This window comes from Aythya ferina, assembly GCF_964211825.1.
Source record: "Aythya ferina genome assembly, chromosome: 4".
Lineage (NCBI taxonomy): Eukaryota > Metazoa > Chordata > Aves > Anseriformes > Anatidae > Aythya > Aythya ferina.
The window spans coordinates 35,603,098-35,624,158 of NC_140300.1; the positions used below are offsets into that span (position 1 = coordinate 35,603,098).

The following is a 21,061-nucleotide window of genomic DNA, read 5'->3' on the forward strand; positions in this document are numbered from 1 at the left end:
GTAGTGAATCTCCCGCTATGTGCCTGGAACAATTCAGGCACATAGGGCTGTTGGTCTTGCAGTGCTATTGTAATGCAGAAACAATACAGTAATATTAATAACACCATGTTTAAGTATTACAAGAATTCCCCACCTGCGCAACAATGGCAGAACTAATTTACCAAGCACACAGAGAGCTTGCATGAGGCTTGCAGAACCTATTCTGAAAATGTGATGATGGAAAGCAAGTGATCAGTCACTAGGACTACTCCAGAGAGCAGTGTTGTGTGCAAGCACTGATAAGATGCAAGGTAATTTTGAATCTTTAGAAGTGTTCACAACTTTAAAGCTGGCAGTAAGAAAGGCAGAAAAAATAGTCTCTTGCAGATCAGTGACTTGGACAGCCTTCTGACACAAGCTTTGTTGTCTTCAACTTAAATACATAGAAATAAAATGGGAATAGTAATGACAAAAATATCAGGATCATTTTTAATTAGTCCTAAGTAGAAAAAGAGTATTCCCTTAGGTATTATTGTGGCAGGAACTGAACAGGTGCTAAAAGAACTTGCTCCCTGTTTCTCCCTGGAACTTGTTTGTTGCTGCCTATTGTTAAATGGTAAAGTACTAGTATTCGTATAGTTTTAAACCTACAGGTACTGGTGTGAATCAAAGACTTTTTTTAAACTACCTTCTGCAACTATGCAATAGTTGCATGATGCAAAAAATACATGTTTTTGAACACTAATTGAAAATAATAAAGTACATATTCCATTGCTTTGGAGCACCAATTATAAAACCAGATGTTAGACCAGATGTCAATGAATTATTTTTCATAAGCCACAGTTTATAGCTATGTAGTCTCCATTTATCATCTCAGATGGGAACACTTAATTTGACAGCAAACATTTTGGTTAATAGCCAGTTTCAACATTAGCACTTGTTTTTGAAATTTTATGTAAAGAGATGTGATAAAACTGTCTAATGAAAATTCTGTTATTTCAGTCCTGTACCTCAGCATTTAAAAATCATGTATATCTGTGCATAAGCTGCAAATGCTTTATACATACACGAACATCTGTAGGAATGTCTCACACAGGAATATGGCTTTATATATGCAAGCATATATAAAATATATGTACAGATAAATGGAAATGCAGTGCTCCTCTTTTAACAAATTTGCCTTAGGACAACAAAAAATAAAAGGTCTTCACACCCATGTTTCTGTTGCATTACAAATGTTTATCGATTTCCGATACTTATGGTGAAATAATCTTGCAAGATCAACTGTGTTGTTTTTGCTACCTGACCTAAACAGCTTATTTTAGACCTAGAACTCTCAGGGCAGCCTATATTTAGCAACACAAATCTTTCCTTTGTGTATGCTTCTTGCATTTCTAGGTAAAATCTATGCCAGATATTCAGCTTCTGTTAAGCTGGCACAGGTCCATGGATTTCAACACTGTGTTCAAGCTTCTTTTACATTTATGATCCAGCAAAAATCTAACAGTTCTGCAGACAGAAATAGTGAGGAAGGGGTTGATGCTAGCACACCTTACAAGTCTACCAGTAGACAGTCTGCCCTGATTTTAGCCCTGAAGGAGAACAGTCCCACTGCAAGATTTTCTTTGAGCAGAACTGGATAGTCATATCAAATTCTGTGACAGATTTGTGAAAGAGGCAAATTCACTTTCATTCTGACTGAAGCCATGACTTGATTCCCCAGTAGTGGTAAGAAGCAAGCACATTCTTTCAACTGTGACATTTCAGGTTTGAATTATTTTATCCAGACTGAAAAACACTTTTTTTTTTTTTTTTTTTTGGCTGTGGATCACACATTTTCAAATCCAGAGGTTAATTTTAAAAAAAGAAAAAAAAAAATCCTTATAAAAAAATCAAGATGTTAATATCGCCCTATCACAAACACATATTTACAAATAAAATGCTGTGCTTCTGCCACTGTTATAATCATGAAAAAATTAGGAACTGGAAGATTTGATTGTTCCAATTCACAAATGAAAAAAAAAATAATTAACAAGCTTATATATAAAGGGACTCAAAGGGAACATAGCATTATCATGTATCAAATAACTCCTACAAAAGAGAAATGGAGATGAATCATAACACACCTGTAATTTTTCAATGGGAGAAATGGCCAGATCACAGAGTGTAACTGCTAATAAGAAAACAAGAGTCTCTTAACTGCAGATTAACATAGGAATCATGGCCAACATCCTTCCTTTCATGCTGACATAGAAGAAAAGTACATGCCTGCAGTACTTTATTGCTAAAAAGGGTTTCAGAATATTTTTGAAAGAAAAGAAATGAATCAACAGGATTTTTTTCTTCCTAGACTTAAACCTACAGGTAAGTATTCACAGTTCTCACTAAGAAAATAGACTTCACTGGAGAGGCAAAAAAAGTTTTGATGGGAATGGGTATTATGTTCATCTACAGAGAATGACCCAGATGAAAGAACATGTGAACAAACCTAAAGGTTGCAGCAATTTTTTAATGAAAAAAATCCAAGTTCAAAATAAATAAATAAATAAATGATTTTTTCTTAAAAATGGAAATAATGCCAAAAAATCAACTTAAGTGGGGAATCATCAGTAGCCTGTTTGGTTTCCTGCTAGTTTGCTTAGTAAAGTATTAATAGAAATCCCTAGGCTATTTTCAGGTTCACAGCTGTATGTTAGCATCACCACCTTGAATCAAAGAGCCCAAGACTCTTGGGGACCTCAAGGTAGGACAGCTTTGCCATACTGACTGCGCTGATGTTGGTGGCATTAGGTCATAAGAAGTCACTGATCACTAGAGAATGCCTGAAGGCCATAACGCAATTGGACTCAAAGAGCCTTCCAGATTCTAACGAAGATGGGAATATTAGGATTTAAGCTGCAAAATAAGTGTTTTTATTGTTTTTATGATGGTTTCAGAATTCTTTTCCATGACTTTTTCCCCTGTCTCAGAGACTGGAAATTCTGCCTTTCAAAAGTGGTAGACTGTCAGCCTTACAAGTGCTGGGTGGTAGGCAAGCAGAACAAAATCTAACATACTATTTGAGAACATTAGTAGATCAAAATTTACTTCTGACTTTTCTTTCCAGTTCTGGAAGAAAAGCAATTCTGAAACATCAGAGTTATTCATACACTGAAAATTCTGACCTTTCAATATCCTGTAATAGTAAGTCAGCACAAGGCTTTTAGGCACATCTCAGTTCCTTCTGTGATTTTTGAATACAAGCAATTCAGTGTAAAGAGATTGAATTGAGTGCTGAATTTTTGATATGTACAAAATGAGGTTCTGACACCATAATACAGAGGAAAAAGTCTGCATACAGTAAATGTAGCTTTTGGCTTAAGTTGTTATGGTCTGGCAAAAGGCTTTCAGTGCTCTAATATCTGGTAATGTTATAGGAGCAGTGCATCGCAATTTAATTAACATGTTAACAAATGCGTATCGAACGTGAGGCAGCAAGAAAGTAATATTCTACCTTTTCGTATATATTCTGCATGTTGAACAAGTCTAACATTCAGATCATTAGCCACAAGAAGTTGTTTTTCCAGTCACTGACATCCATGTTTTTACTTCAGCAGCCATAACACTCCTAATGACTAAATGAGTTTGCTTTCCCAGAGTGTCTGGGAAATGGTTCTGCTAATCTCAGTCTACAAACTCATTACCAAAGTGAATTCCAGCATCTTTTCTAGTGTCTAGCCAGAATATCAAGTTTCAGGCACCTTTCACTACTTCTTATTTATGTAATTCTTTATTAAACCTGCACTTTACAACCATTTTCTACAACTTGGGTATATTAAGTTACAAGGTTCTGGATAATTGGAAAAGATTCAACAACAGCTCCAGAGGTACCAAAGATTTGGTAGGGAGCTGTAAAACAATTTACAGAGCAGTGATATACACAATGTTGGCAGAGGAACAATTTGATGTTGATGCAATTCAAGTGGCTGCTGCTGTGTGCTTTCCATTTTACACAGGAAGGTATGCTACATTCCTTCCTATCTCATGCTAGTCTAGGAATTTATTTCTAAAGAATAGCTGTTTCAAGAGTAATATCAAATTACCACAGCAAGATGACCTACACAGCAGCTAAATATTCTATATTTATGAAGTACTGCAGATGTTTGAAACACTGTGCAGACATTAACTCACTAAACCTTCACCATCCTTTCAATGCAGGCAGGCAGAAGGGAATACAGAAGAAATACAGCAATGTTGTGATAGCCAAAGGAGTGCACCAGATACAAGAAAGAGAAACAGGCTCTTCTCAGAAGCACATGGCAAAATGACATGGGGACAATGGACAAGAGGGAAAAGGTGAAATTACTATTACGTATCAGGAAAACGCTCTTACAGAAAGGGTGGTCACACATTGGAACAAGTTGCCTTGTTATGAAATCTCCACCCTTGGAGCTATTCAAGACTTGCCTGGAAAAGGCCTCAATTGACTTTTAAGTTGTATTTAACTACAAAATCAGCTCTGCTTTGACAGGGCTTGGACGAGATGACAGCCCATGGTTCCTTCCAGGCTAAATTGTTCTATGACCTGATCTCATTTTCCATCCTACATTCAGGATTCCACAACAATTTTGAAATTGATAGGGGAAGTCTCCGCTGTGGAAAGCTGAGCCACCTTTTCTATAGCAGGCAACAGGAAGCCTGGCATCAGCCTGAGGAAAAAAAAAAGCAATTTCAGTAGCATTCCCAAAATTCTTGTTCATTTTTAATGCTTGCTTTGTCCTGTATGGCCTTGAAAGAACATAGTATGCACTAAAATTACAACTCATACATTCTAATTTGGTCTTATCGAACAATGTTTTGCTGGCAAATGCTATGATGGGCTAAGGTTTTGAATGGACTACTAAAGGACAATAATCTCACTGCAAGCTAAGGAAGCCTACAGCTGGAGGCATGCCTGATCCAGGCAGCCTTTCACTAAGTTCATCGAAGTAGTTATACTATTAAAAGTAAAAAATAAATAAATAAATAAATAAAAGTTACTAATTTTTGAAAATAGATTTTTGCTGATTAAATGTGTTCTATGCAACAGTTGTAAGTGGAGTTCCTTATTTTCTTTTTGCTCCTTCTGAGTCTCGTTTTGTTACACATTTTAAAAAGACTTTGAATTACCTACTGAAAGACAAAAATAAATAAACATCCAAGTATCTAAATAGTTAAATCTACAACAATCCACTTAATTACAGTTTTACCTTTGAAGCAAAGTTAATAATTCCAACATAGCATTGATCTTAACAGCTCACAAGAAAATTAAAATTACATTGAAACAGAAAAAAATAAATAGTTTTAATCTTCTTAACTAACGTTACTTACTGATTAATGTTACCGAAGTAAGTAGTTAATGTTTCTATCACACTACTAGATAGACCTAAGTCTCATAAAGAAGTCCCAAATGTTTAAAGACTGAAACTACAATGTCTCCTTATCTCATCCTTCCCAGCTTCTAGGAAAAAAAAAAAAAATTATTTCAAGATAGTTTAGGTTGTTTCATCTTCTTTTTAACAGTGTTTTATGAGGTAGTTATGCTTTTGTTAAAGAGTAAGTAATGGAAGGAAAACTAAATCAAATGCAAAAACATAAACTAATAATGCAAAAGTATACATTCCATAAATTCTCACCTACACAGAGAGACAGAATTCAGTAAAATTATTACCACTTCTAATTATCATCTGCAAACAGCTGGCACATAAAGTTCTTACTAAGGGACCAAAAGTATTTGATCTTACAGAACAGTAACAGATCTGTTATTTAAATTAATTTGAGCCTGGAAACGGGCTCTTGGAATGAAGCAAACACATAACTAATTGATTTATACACTCAGATTTGTTTATTTCAGTTAGAACACATACACATCATACACTGCTGAAAGACCTGGCATTGAAATTAACTATGAAACACTTGCTCTTTCTTTCCTGAGCATTTTTTCATTGTTCTTTTTATTATTGGTTTCTTCTGGTGGATACACAGTAAGAGTTCCCGTTGCTGTAATACAGATATATAAACTAAAGAATTTGGCTTTTCCCTGACTCATTGAAAAGAAAAATAAAGCAAAATTTCATATATTGTCAGAGTTATATATGGCTGTATTTTTTCAAAACTACATTTGCTACAGGCTCTAGATGCAAGAATTCAGGCCAAATAACATCCTGTTCTTCCACTTGTCTTTCTACCACACAGACAGCCTCTGTTTTTTCCCACCCCTTGGAAAGGTTTGTTGACACTTTGAGCAGTTCTACTGAGAAGCCAGAGGGAATACCCCAACTGGAAACATGCACAAAAAGGGACACTGGTCTGAACACCACTTCATGCATAATTAAAAAGATAGCAGGTGCAGTTTTAGTCATCTGATTTCCAAACAAGACACAATAAACAAACTAGTTAGCATTAGAAACTGTATGAGACACTTACTCAAACCAATGGTATTTCAAAGACAGAACTTCAGCAGAGGTGTATTCATATACTACATATGTACTGTACAACAAGAAGCTTTCTACATAATGTAAAAAACAAGCTCATTGACAGTTACTTCATAATGTTTTAAGTTGAAGTTTTTTTAAATTATCATTCTATTTAGTTATGTTTTACTTTATTTTCACCATGGAGATTTAAAAATAAAAAATAAAAAATAAAATAAAACTTGTCAGCAATTTGCCTGTGATACATTTCTTCTGTTGTGAAGTAAAAAACATACTTGATATAGACAACAAGTTTTAAAAAGTAATAGGAAGCCAAACCCATCCTATGTTAAGCCAACCTGTATCGGTAAAGTTCTGCTGTGACACACTATTGGTACCAAACTATTCACTTCAGTGTAGTTAATCCAAATTCTCTTCAATGTAACTGAGAACATATATTGTCTGTCTAAGTTTCCCTGGCTTTACAGCTCCATTGTCTCTAATGGTACTACTTCAGAGGAAGTTATTTATTTACTTATTTATTTTTAGAATTAAACCACTTCTAGACTACTGCTAAAACTTTTCCATTTTATTTGCTGTTCACTAAGTCAAAGCTAACAAATTTCCTGAAGTTTTACAGCTTTAAAGGTTTTTTGTTGTTGTTTATTTTTTATTTTTTTATCTTTTTATGTTTTTTGGTTTTTGTTTTTTTGTTTTGTTGTTGTTGTTGTTGTTGTTGTTTTGTTTTGTTTTCAAAGCTCTACAGAATTGGGAACAAAACCTTCATTTTTTTCTTTAATTATTTTCTTCTGTGGGCTTCAGTGAATAAAATGCTATATGATATAATCCCAGGTACACTTCAGTCCTGCTTTCATTTTGCTGATACTTGGAGGAAAGCATGCCTACATGTGCCAACATGTCCACATCACAAACCAAATGTGAAGGCAAGCTAACATGCACAATCTAACCCAGCTTCGAAGCTGGCCTCGCCATTTGTCAAAAAATAGAGATCAAACAAACATCTTACATTGTAATGCAACTGTAAATAGGAGTCTTTCTTCATACAGTCTGACAAAGCAGTTTTTGGCTTGCATATGTGTGCATACACATGCACGTAAAACCCAATAGGAAAACCACTAGACAGAAACTGTGAGGTTTCAAGCCTAGACAGAACCACTTAATTCATTTTTCTTTCATGTCTGTACTCAGAAGTCCTGTGAAACTCAAAATCACCACACACAGTTGACACGTAACACTTGTTTCAGATGAATCTGAAAGGTAAGAGTCTAAATTAGAATCCAATCATTAACCTGGATCTCGAAAGAAACAACAATGCCCCTTCATGCTGGAAGATTCAGACCCTGACTGCTCTGACAAGTTCCACATCCCTTTGTGGACTAGTGAGGCTGAACACAAAATCTAAGGAGGAATTCACCTACATCTGAGAGCAGAAGAGACAGTCAAATCACCTAGTCTTACCTGCTCACACCACTAATCCTGAATTTCATCCAGGTGCACACAATCCTGCATTTACTATGTTGCTACTAACAATAGGGAAATTATTTTGTTGTGTGCAGCGCCTGATATTACCAGCAAAAGAAGGAAAATGATCAGCTCAACATGAACGAAAAGCTTCCTATCTTTCAGGAAGAACACAATCCTGTATAAATACTTAGAACTGGCTTCAAATGCTTTGTTTGGGACCGCAGGTAACAGTTTGATTTTCCATTAAGGACCAATTCAAAATTTCATATTGTACCCAAGCAATATAACTGATTTATCATGGCACAGCTCTTAATTGATTGATTTGTTGTTTGTTTAAAAATAAAAATTAATTAATTAATAAGTTAACTGGGTACTTAGAACTGGCTAAAGAATGTATAAAAACTTGTTTGTATGAGTTTACACTCAATCGTTAACTGATTTTAATACAACATATTAGAACTCTGCTTAATCTTTAGATGTACAGGTTTTTGTTCTTCACAAGATGCAGTAAAGGCAAGTGAAATTGTGTTTTAATACAAAGCATATAAACTGACAAGCAGTCTATAACCAAAGCACACACCTGGAGGCAGCATGGAGTGCCCCAGCCCTAAGGTGCCTGATGAGAGCTCTCCCATCCAGAGCCCTCATGGTCCCACCACATTCACACCTTGGCCATTCCAAAGGTGCAAAGTGAGGCATTTGAAGCTCTCCATAACTAGTCCTCTCCATGCCTCCAGCAATACCCTCCACAAGATGCAGTCTTGCATTACGATGTTGCTGACCGTTTGCTCTTAGCAACTCTGTCTTAAACAAGACCTCTTTCCAAGACCTCAGAGCAACCACAGAAAACTAGACCAATTTCTCCTTCAGCACTGGGCTTTCACCACATACCTGTGACCCTCCCTTGACTTTCCTCCACGTTTCTTTTATGCTCCCTCTTACACTAAGTGGTTGCATTTCAAATGCCAGCACAGGGAGCCTGCAGGAGCTGCCGTCTGGGGGAAGCTCAGAAGCAAACATGGAGACAGATGGGGCTCAAGAGTTTGGGCTCACGCATGATTTTTCCACACATTTCTGTAAAAGTTTTAGGCCAGCCCAGGCAATATGGGAACCCCCAAGTGACAGATGATCCATTTTCATTACCATCACATTTTCATAGCAAATATAAATCATATTAGACTTGCTAAAAAGAAAAATACCTCAAAAACAAACAAGATGTACCATGTTTTAGAATACCCTTTTTTACAGCTCTGTTGTTATTCCCAAAGGAAATAATGTAAAAGGTAGCCCAGCCCGACATCTGCATTAATACATACATGTCGCACCTATGGATTTACTCTTTAATTAAAACAAGAACCTTTATGTCATTTGTACAGAGTAAGGTAAAGGACATTTTTCCTGCCTGTATAAGCTTTGGTACACCAGTTTCCTCCCTAAAGAGCACATAATAGCTACATTTAAGTAAATCAGGCCAACACGTCCTCTTTTATTTTATGTTAAGGTAAACTAGCCTTCCTGTCCCATTGCAGTCTAATTTTTCTTTATGGCTATTTAAAACCTATTATAGGTTAACATTAACATTCAGACTGCTTCCTGAACTGTCTGATTCTGCTAGATGATAAACTTAATAGCTTTTAGTGACAGACAGCAACTAAGAAGTTGGAGGAAGGGGGGATTTCATCTCCAACAGCAGCCTACAACATTTATAGCAGTTTAATAACAACATCAATAAAAACGCAGATCTACTGTAAAAAGCCTGTGGTGGCAATTACGCGAGTTTGTTTACTTTGGCTGCAGCCAGCAGTGAGCAGGATCTATTCTGCTTACTAGGCATCACCTCTCCTTTTCCAGTCATTCATATACCCCATGTCTGGCCCAGGATTTTTTTTTTTTTTTTTTTTTTGAGGGGCAGAGAAAGGGTGCACGTCAGTATAGAGGGCAGACACCATACTGCATACCATACCTGACACAGACTGTATTTCTTCACTGCACAGACATTTGTTCCACTACATAATTTTTCAAGATAGAATTAAGCCCGTTTGGGTTAAATAGGAACAACAGTAGTTTTGAAACTCAAATCTGATGCTTATGTCACTCTGTGTTGCCTCAGAGGTTCAATCACTGCATGCTTAAAATCTTTCTGCTGGTAGCAGGTAGCAAAAATCCCTAGAGAAACTTGCACATGATTTATCAAGAGCTTTCTCATTCCCAAAGTTGGTCTTTCTTGTTGTCAGGAGTAGCATGGTTTCTTCAGACTGCAACTCCACGATCCTGTTACTGGGTTGCTTTGGAATATTTTCACTACCCAGAGGCAGTAACTGTATTATGAAAGAACATTTACTTCTACAACACTTAATTTCCAAACACACTCGCACTTAAAGGGAAAACTGTCTTTTAGCCTTGACTACTGAAAAAAAATGGCTGTCTTCACCTCTCTGGGCTTTCTCTTTTGCAGATGTGCTCCTTCAATCTGCACAAAAACAACACTGAGCTATGTGGACACAGCCCAGAAGGACCAAGCTGGAGCTATGCAAAGAATCATTTGTTATTAGGTGCAAGGGAACTTTAAACAATATTTCAGTGAACAACAACCCAGCCAAAAATCCCATTTAGACGGGTTTGATCTATATCCAGGCCTCTCATGTTTTCATGCTTTGGGCCTTAATGACAGAAACAACAAACTCTTGTTTTGCAAAAATTTGTCACGTATGTGAACATGTTTCATTACCATACATATCCAGCTAGCTATGCCAGCATTTTTTCACCACATATACAAACCTAGCATCAATGCTCCAGTCAGATGGTATGTTCATATATAACATATTACGTTATTTTGATTTCAATAGCTTCTGTACTGAACAGATGCTACATGTAAGAAAGAATTTCTAAGTCACATGAAGATAAGTTTCAACCTTTTCATGTGATTTGCTCCTTATTAAAAATATTTTTGGTAACAATGGCCAGAACATTTTGCATTAATTATGTTTTGTTAAAAGTCAACTTGCCTTCTACATTAGAAATTCACAGCTGGTTAGTTCTTGTTTCTTTTGGAAGGCTAGAAGCAGCTTGAGGATTACTTGATGGTGACAAGTAGTAAGTGAGCAAAACCTAATTATTTTAAAGAGGAATGGATTTTATTTTGTTTCTTTAAGTCTGAAAGAGCTTTTGGAACATAATGATATATCACAGTACAACCGAAGAATATAAATGGTGCTAAGATTATGCTAAACTTGCTGTGGGTCTTCCTGTCCTCAGGTCTATTTGGTACAGGCCAAAAATGCACAGAATAAAATGAAGAAGCTTCAATACTACAAAAAATGTTGGGCTCTAGGATTTACTTTGGCTGATAGTTTCCATATGGACAGGGAAAACAGGTGAATTTCAAAAATGTCAGTGTCCCCCTTTGGCCAGATTTAGCTAATTTTCTCATGCCTATAGGGAAGTGTCAGGGGAAACACAGAATCACACAGAGTCACAGAATTTCTAGGTTGGAAGAGACCTCAAGATCATCGAGTCCAAACTCTGACCTAACACTAATGGTCCCCACTAAACCATATCCCTAAGCTCTACATTTAACACTTATCTCCTTGCCAGAGAAATATGCCAGACAGGTATCAATCAATTAATAGAGTAGTACAAAACAGCCCAGGCCTTTCGTATTTGATCTTCTTTATCCTAATTTCCCAGTTCTAATGGGTGGGGGGGATGTAGCTGTTTTAAAGCACCCAAAAAGGACTTTCTATAGGCAAATACATGCCTATCACAATTCCAGATATTTGTTTATCTTCACAGCATATCATGAAGATTTTTTCCCTCCCAAAGAATGAGGCCTTAAGATGTGCCTGTGAGATGTGAAGGGAGAAAGCCATGAAAAGGTGCAGCCCTGCAAAAAGAGAGATACAAGGCTTTATAAAGGAAGGCTGCTGCCTAGCAGGGCTCTTCTGAGTGCACAGCTAGCTTATCCAAGTACAACATATCTAGCTTGCCTGTGCTCCTTGGCATTAGAAATGAATTAAATGCACATGTAACGTCAGGAAATGAGGCAAAAGTCAATCGTGTGAGTTTCATTCCCCATGTGTGAGACTCAGAGGTATTCAGGCAGTACCCACAGCCCAAGGGGCATGCAAATTTCTGTAATCAGAAAGATAGGCACCATATACATCCCTCCTGCTTCCCACCCTCAACGCACACACTAGTTCCAGAACATGGTGGCACCCCAGAAGACTGCAGATGCTCAGGAATAGGGATGGATCTCCTGCCTCTCTGGCAACTCCTTGGAAAAAGGTATAGCTTAGCATAAACTACGAAAACCTTTAAACCTGACCTAAATCCATATCTACGTAGGTTCCTAGCCAGTCCAAAAATATGGAGAGTCACAAATGTGCTGTAAAAGCACCTTTCCACTCCAACTCCCTTGAACTCAGCAGGAACTGAGTCCCTAACCTCACGGCAGGAGGAAAATATGGTTGGTTGGAAAAGGAAGACTTAAAGTCACTTAGCAAGCCAACCCTTGACTGCTGGGCCACAGATGAGAGCAATACCTAAAGCACACATGCAGGTGGCATGTACAGAAAACATATGAAATGGCCACCAGGGCAGAAACACTCTACCTGCCAGCTAACATGAGGTGACTGAATGTTGGCTGAACATACAGTCACAGATGGTTTTACTGACTGTGATGGGCAGCCAGCATCAACTGAGATAGTCTGGCAAGGGAAACCTGGATGGCAGACAAGGTAAAAAGGGGGCAAGTATTCCACTCCTTCTCAAAATAAGTTGCTGTTTTCTTTTCAAAGTTTCAGACTGTTTGGGTCTAATCAAATTTGAAGAAGGAAATGAGGAATAAGCAAAATTCTTGGACAAAGGGGCTGGGGTTTTTTTCAGCTCTACTGGGACTGCAAGCAATGCATGAAAGGCAGTGTCAGGTGTTAAAGCAAAACAGTGTGTACTTTAACAGCAATGAGAAAAGCATGAACAAGAGAGAGGATTCATCTATTTTAGGAATGTAACTTTTATAGAAAACACACTAACTCAAGCATTTTTCTAATCCTGTTCACTAATAGTTAGTGTTTGGCACCCTGCAAGTTCTTCCAGTCAGGAAAATCAACATTTTCACTTGATAGTATAAATATTTGTTCCACTTTTTTTTTTTTTTTTTTTTTTTTTTTCCCTTTTTCTGTTGTAGTTTGGAATGCTTACATTGCTTACCCAACATCGGTCATATGAAGAACTGAAGAATTAGGGAGCTGTGCCTTCAACTACCCTGTGCAGGCCATCTGCAATGCAGGGATGCAGAGGAGCATCTGGGAAGCCACTCATTAACAATCACCTCCAAACCTTAACAGTAGCCTTAGCAGTAGCTCACAAAATGATTTGGCTTGGAAGGGCCCTTAAATCCTACACAGTTTCAACCCCCTGCCATGGGCAGGGACAGATTCCACCAGACCAGGTTGCCCAAATCCCCATCCAGCCTGGCCTTGAACACCTCCAGGGATGGGGCATCCACAGCTTCTCTGGGCAGTCTGTGCCAGTGCCTCATCACCCTCTGAGTGAAAAATTTCCTCCTAACATCTAATCTAACTCTCCCCTCTTCCAGTCTAAAACTATTGCCCCTTGTCTTAGCACTATCTGCCAACGTAAAAAGTCACTCTCCATCTTTTTTATAATCCCTCTTTAACTATTGAAAGGCTGCAATGAGGTCTGTTATTGGTCTTTAACAGAAGAGACCAACTCAACCCTGGAGTAAAATAAGTAGATCATTTTACATTTGCAGAATTCATGCCCATCCAGGACAAGACAGCTATAAAGCACCAGTTCCTCCAGGCAAACCTCTTAACTGACTGTTAGTCTGCAAGTTATTTAACAAATGACAGCCAAAACAGCCTCTTCAGAAATAAACTTACCGAAGGTCTACAGTGCATGTCTTTAATATTCATGTTAAACAAAGATAGAAAGAAGTTTTACTACAGCCCTGTGGATGGTTTCTGGCAAGGACTAATGCAAAACTGTTAAAGACTTTTTTAAATTTCCCCCTCAAAACTTGCCTGGATTTAATCCTGCTTATCCATACATTCATTACACCTACCACTATGACCAAGTGCCTTGCACAGATTTCATTAACTTTTTACTGTCAGTAATTACAGAAAGATGACAGGTTAGATCTTTCTGTCAGTAGTTCAAATGACTTCCACCTATGCAATTCCAAGCACAAACTTGACAAACTCACCTCCCAAGAGGAGAATTTGGACCTCGGTGCCTGCATTTTAATAGCTGGAATGCAGCATAGAAAGTGAGGGAAAGAGGACCTCTTGGAGCAGTGACTTTTTGTTTGGAAAAAAAATGCTATGGAAAAGCTAAGACAGAGGTGTACTTCATAACCTCTCACATTTGATGCACCATAACACCCAGGACAGGATAACACTGAGACCTGAAGCTATTTTGATCCTTAGCAGCAAATATAATACTACGATGGGTCTGTATTGTCAGAAGAAAATCTCTCTGTCTCCATTTCATCACTAAAAGCTCTGAGTTTTATGTGAACCACAGCTTTGGAGGGCCTCCACAAAGAAGGACTAGTGTAAGAGTTTTTCCTACAGATAATACAGACAAATACCGCTCGAGTATTCACTTGCCCAGGTACAAATGCTGAGCCAATCAAACACAGAGGCCATGAATGAGCCAGATCATCAAACATTCCCCAACACCTTATTAATGAATACAGTTGCAGACAATTTGGCATAGTATTTTCCAGAAACAGGTAAGATCTTTTGAAATTAATAAGTATCTGTAAGATATAACATAGTATTTTTCAAACTTTTCATGATGTCACTCAAATGAAAAACAAAGCATAGCTTCATGCCATAACTAATGAAAGTTTTACCAAAAAAAAAAATAAAAATGGAGTATGCATTTCAGGAGTTTCATGCAAAAATGATCAATTATTGTACATGCAAAATGCTGCAAAAAGATTAAGTCTTTTCTTTGCCTCATGCTACCTTCTTCAAGAGTCTTTCATGACATTCAAGGAGTCATAACCTGTCTGATGATGTAGACTGGTGTGGGCCACTGCTCAAACAGCTATACATAATCTGTATATCTAAATTTCTGCCAGAGCTGTTCCTGTATTGGTTATCCAAAGGTTTCATTGTCTTCTGACCCAAGGGAAAAAAAAAAAAAAAAAAAAAAAAAAGAAAACTGGGCTTCCTCTAAAATAATAAAATACATTAGATCTTTTATCCCTTTAATACTCTTGGTTTTAGTACTCTATTGGGAAAAGAGTGTTGCATAGGTTCTTTCTTATGCCAAATCTTCAGTAATTCTATGCTCTTACAAATACAGCATTCTGTCTTGGTATCAATTCATAGTAGACCAAGTATGTTGACATTATAGTACAATAAACAACACCGATTTCTAACTGATACCCTTAAAGCTCAACCTAAAAATGTGGAAGTCTCCAGTAACAAAGAATTCTCTGATCACTGTTCAGGCAAAAAAATCATAGATTCTCATTTACACCAGACCTAGGAATTAGGCAAAACCAATTCTAAAGTCTAGGTATTCAACACACAAGTACTGTCAGAGAAAAAGAACACAAATAAAATGAAAACATGACTATGTTAAACAAAAAAAAAAAAAAGTTCAACTCTACTAAGTATTATTTTTGCCTTGATCATATATGCAAATCAATTATAATTCCAAAAATCCGAAGACTACTCAACAGAAGAAAATAGGAATATCTAAAACAGTATCTTTAGAAAGTAACAATTTTAGTTATTCACAAGACCAGTAATTACTTACTGAGAGCTCAGAAGTAAAATTAACATGGTATTTGACAGTATAAGAATGGTCATATACTGCCAGTTGGAAGTTGTCTCCATTCCTCATCACTGGCTAACAGCAAATACAAGGAGAAAAGAGTAAGAAGAAGCAGAGTGGTACCTTCTTGATATCTTCCCAGCCCCAGCAACCTGTGATTCTCAGACTTCCTGAAATTCATGTAATTCTGTTTTTAATAGCTCTGAGTGAGATTTTCTTTCATGATTTTTTTTTAATTGCAGTTTAAATTTCTCACTGTTTGGAGAAATACGTGGTTCACTTTGTTTTAAATCTGCAGCCTGTTAATTCTGATCTTGTGAAAATCTGCCCGGGGAGAAGAATATCAATGGAATTTTTGTGGAACCTACATAAGAATCAGAGGAGATAACTGCACAGAGAGGACGTTATAGTGGCTCTTGTGAATACATTCTCAAGTTATTTAACTTGTTCATAGCTCTGAATCTGCTAATACTAGTTTAATAATTTTATCTTTTGTTTTCAGTGTCCCACATGAAAAGGTCTTTTCTGTCCTTTTCCAAGTTTTAAAATATTAATACAGAGATTAACAAAAAAGTCTGAGTGTAATTGTTACTGTCATTGTCCATCTCAATAGGAAAAGTTATACCTGTGTGGATATAAGGAATCAGTTATACTTTAAAATTCTTCAACTAGAATCAATACATAGCTTTGACATGTCAATGTATCTAGCTGTTCATATGATCTCATTACTGTGGTCACTTACAAATTTTACTAAGAGCCAGTTAGGAGTTTCTATTCATTTATTTATCTAATTAATTTTAAGGGAAAACTCCCATTTGTTTGATAACAAAATAAATAAATAAATAAATGTTTGTGAGCTGAAATTAATGGCTGGAGCAGAGGTCTTTACTGAACAGGGTCCTAATGATGACCACTGTCTCTATAAGCCTAGACTGCCAGAGAAGAGGCCCTTGGAAGGCCACCCCTGGAGGCTGCTGTGTCTCAGTGCTGCCCATTGACCCCTGTAGCCCCAGCTGTTGAGTGAAACCTAACTGCTAGTAGGTGCTGTAGATGTGATGACAGTTTTTGCATTTACTTACAAAAGTAGTCACTTCTCCATGTCCAGCTTGTGGGAAATTGTGAAAAAAATAAAAATAAAATGTAAAAAGGATAGGAAAAAAAAAAAAAAAAAAAAAAAAAAAAAAAGTGTTGCCCCAGTTCAACCAGAAATGCATGCTATATAAATTCTGAATTTTGGCCAGCTTTAATTTTTATTTGGCATATGCAAATAATCCTCTCCCCTTCCTTGGTGCAGGATAAAAGAGGATTAGTACCAGATGGCCTTTCAGGCACGAAGTGGCAAACTAGAAGACCTGAACTTGCTCTCCCAAGTGCCAGAACAGCCCACTTACTGCAGGACTATTTTCCCTGCCTGCTCTGAGCCATTTAGGATACTGCTGTTTGATATAGTATTACAGTCAAAGTAAAGTAAAAAAGAAGCAGACTTTAAGAACCACCCATATCACAGGTGTCTTGCAGTTGAGTTGTAAAAGGTCTCATCAGATTTCACCTTTTGTATCCTCACATAGTATTTCTTTCTTTGCTAGAATTTGGATAAGAATTTAGAGAATATAAAGAACATATATGATCCCTCTTGTGTTAAAAGGGTTTTTAATCTGTTTATGCCCTCAAAAATGTTAAGAGATATAGAAATATTCTGCTAATAAGTATCTGTAGGCTTCCTACTTCTTCTCACATACACCACCTTACAAATGTGACTTTGCAGTACAGGTGTTTTAGTGCAGCTTTCTAAATAAATCACCTGAAAATGTAAGTGTAATTTAAATGTTGGTATGTTTACCTCTGGTGAATGGTTGGTATGTTTACCTCTTTGCATATGGTAAAACAGACATAGGTAAAAGCTAGCACTAGTATATTGTCCTGGTTTTTAACAGTTCTTCAATCAGTTCTCCAATAATTCCTTTAAAAACTGTTATTCCCTAAGGCTTAGCATAAAATTGAGGAAAAAGTAATAAAATCTTATTTATGAAACTGCTCTAAAGCTTGAAGAATCTACATATTGTAAAGTAATAAAGTATTAAAAAAAAAAAATCCAAAACACCAAATTCTAAGTGTAAGAAACTGCAACAAAAATCAGTTCTCATTCCCACAAGAGCACAATGGAAACATCTTCAGCTCTCCAATTATTTTGACAACTTCAAAAAACCCCATGTATAAAAATGAGATTTTTACTGGATAGTTTTGAAGGAAACTATTTTATTTCTTTTTTCTGACAATACCATTACTCTGTGGAAGCCTCACTGAGCACTTACTAGAAGTAGTCTATAGCTCATCTCACATATTTGTACAAATCATGATGCACTGTCTGTAACAAATAATACATAAGCATTATTCACTTTCCAATTAGCTTAGACTACCTACAAATTCATGGTTCTCAGGAAACAGATCAGTTTAAGCAATCCCTTTTAATTATGAGCAGCATCACAGCAACTTCGGTGATTGCTATATTTTCTCTCCAGCAATTGTCTCAGGTCATAGATAGCAATAGATAATAGATGTGAAGGCCTGATTGAAGACAACAAAAACCAGTATGAAACACTAGACAACATCATATGTAACAGTGCCAGCTGGTGACCACTACCTATGAAGTGAACTTCCTCATTTCTAATTTAAAAGTCCAAAACTCGCTTCCCACACGACTTATGGTTTCTCTAGTCCCAGTTGCCTATGCACTTTTATCTCTCAGAAGTCACAAATCCATCTAGAAGAGACCTACCTAAGAAGTGGGAAAGGAGAAACTGCAGCGATGGCAGGTTCAGCAACTACATTAATGGTTTCTCTCCCCAGCCTTAGATTTCCAGGAGAGAAAAAGGATGCTCAAATGGTTCCAAGTATGAAGCACACAACTGTTCTGTTGAGCTACAAAACTCAGGCTTTGCTCAGAGTATCATACTTAGAAAGTAGCAAAACATCAAACCAGTTATAACTTGCTCTTTTGTCAAGAGATACTACTTAAAACAAAGAGATGACTCTTCAAAGTGCTTCCTAGGTGAATAATTACTCCTTTCTGAAGCATGCTCTTGATTCTAAGATGATAAATTTCATACCATATTGCTTCCTAGTCAAAACAAGATTTCATTATCAAGATTCCTGCACAATTACCTTAGCTTACAAATTCAAGATGTTTCACATTTTCATACACCAACAGTGACAACAGCCAGAAAATAAAAACCATGGTCCAATTCCCCAGTGACTTTCTTATGTGAGCCATAAATAAGGAATATTAGATGGAAGGAAAACAACTAAACATTTTTATAAACCTAGAGAAACCTGCATGGAAATAGGGGAAATGTCTGTGGTTTTGACTGACTACAAAACTTACTAAATTACATATTATGTACAAACTACAAACATAAAAAGACATTAAAGAAAAGAAAAAATATTAGTTTAGTGTTGTCTTTTGCTTTCCAAAGAAAGCTTCACTTTCCAAAACTGAGAGTTGTGATTTCTCATCCCCTTTATAGGGCTACCTTTAAGCTTTTCTGTTAATCACAGTTTCTCTTTCTGTAACTTTCTCATCCAAAAAAAATGTAGTTCCCAAAAGGGATGAATTCAAACAATTTTGAAGCCACTTAATATTCAACACAGAAAGTACAGACATAGTTGTGATGTCTGTGACTTCAATTTCTGCACAGCTCTGGCCCCGTTCTGAACATACCTACACTGAAATCTATCAATCACAGAATCACAGAATAGTCTAGGTTGGAAGAGACCTCCAAGATCACCGAGTCCAACCTCTGACCTAACACTAACAAGTCATTTATTTCACGTCATTTTAAGATAATAATTTTAAATGGAAGGTACATCCAGATATTCAACCCACAGATTGTATGGTGTAATGTTTATGACCAAAGTATTTCTGAAAAAACATCTGAAATACTGAGAATTTTATTTTTCTTTGAAATAATTTCACCATAATTTATAAAATATCCAGACTTTACTTAGCTCAACACAATAGTCATAAAGCAACAGAGAACTTAAACATCACCTACAGGCCTGGGAAAAAAGAAATGCAGGACTGCTGCTGCAACAACAACCTTGAGAGCATCTGAACCTGGGATTTGGATAAATGCATTATAGCAAGCGAAGACAGATGAAAACCTTGGATCTAAAACCAGTTCAAATTCTGACTTCTGGACAAAGTTGTGACATTCAGAGCTGTATCTCTCTCTCACTCTCTCTCTCTCACACACACACACACACACACACACACACAGGCCAATGCACATGGGCTGCTTCCACAGTACTGGGACCCATGTTTCCTGTTTTCTCACTTCCATGTGAAGTTTAATATGATGATGGTTTCCATTTTTAGTGAGCAATTTTCTGAACTACTATTCAGATCTGAATCATCTGTAAATAAAGATGCCTTTAGCTTGGCATCAGCTATTTTCTCTGCAGCACTAGACTTTGTTCTTGCCCTAATGACTTCTCAGACATAATTTTCCCCAGATTCTGATAATACTAAATTTAGATCACAACAGATATTTTTTATTACATTCTCTGGCATCTTTGCACCACAACCATTGCCTTATACTATCTGTACTGAGTACCATTCCTTTACTCCCATAGCTATTTTTTCCAAGAGCGGTCTAATATCTAATTACATGAGTTAATAAGTAGGAAAATATATATATTTTTAAGATACTTATCATATGTTAATACAGTCACATTGTTAAACAAATTTCACCTACTTTCATTCATATTTTTACTTTGAAAAGTAACTGAAATCTGATCTTTTATTATCATTTTCATACAAGGTTACAGACTTAAATACAGCAGATCTCTCTTTTAGGCTGGAAAAATCAGAACAAATTAAATTATTTCCAAGACTTAAGCCAAAATCTAGAAATCTTACAATTTTTAGTAATATCAGCTTTTTTAAAAATAAATGCAAACAGGTAACATGAAAACTTAGAACTCACCTGACATTCTCTCCCCACGGTGATCGTTGTGAGAAATTAGAGGTAATTTATCAGACAAAATTAGGTAAACCCAAAACATTTAAATAATTAACTAGGCAGAATTAACAAACATTTTCCTCCAGCTGTTCTGGGGTTTTATTTATTTTCTAAAAGACTCATCAACATAATACCTCAACATCTTTCAGTAATACATTGCAACTACGTCTACACCATGTTAACCAGGCACACTCCCAATTCCCAGGACCATGGTGTCACCTCACATCCATGAGACAAGGTAGACACAAGACCCATCCCACAGATACTGATGCAAGGTTATGTGTTCCTGCTTCGTACTCTGTGCTGCTTTTGTTTGGTTTTTGTTTGGTT

At 36.6% G+C, this 21,061-nt stretch overlaps 1 long non-coding RNA gene across 1 annotated transcript in view; it reads right to left on the reverse strand.

Annotated features, from left to right (window-relative positions):
• Window positions 1–4,183: 4,183 nt before the first annotated feature.
• LOC311436035 overlaps window positions 4,184–21,061 on the reverse strand; it is a 109,273-nt gene continuing 92,395 nt past the window's right edge. The window contains exon 5 of the long non-coding RNA XR_014692565.1: window positions 4,184–4,667. This is a non-coding gene — a long non-coding RNA (uncharacterized lncRNA). The remainder of the gene's footprint in view (window positions 4,668–21,061) is intronic.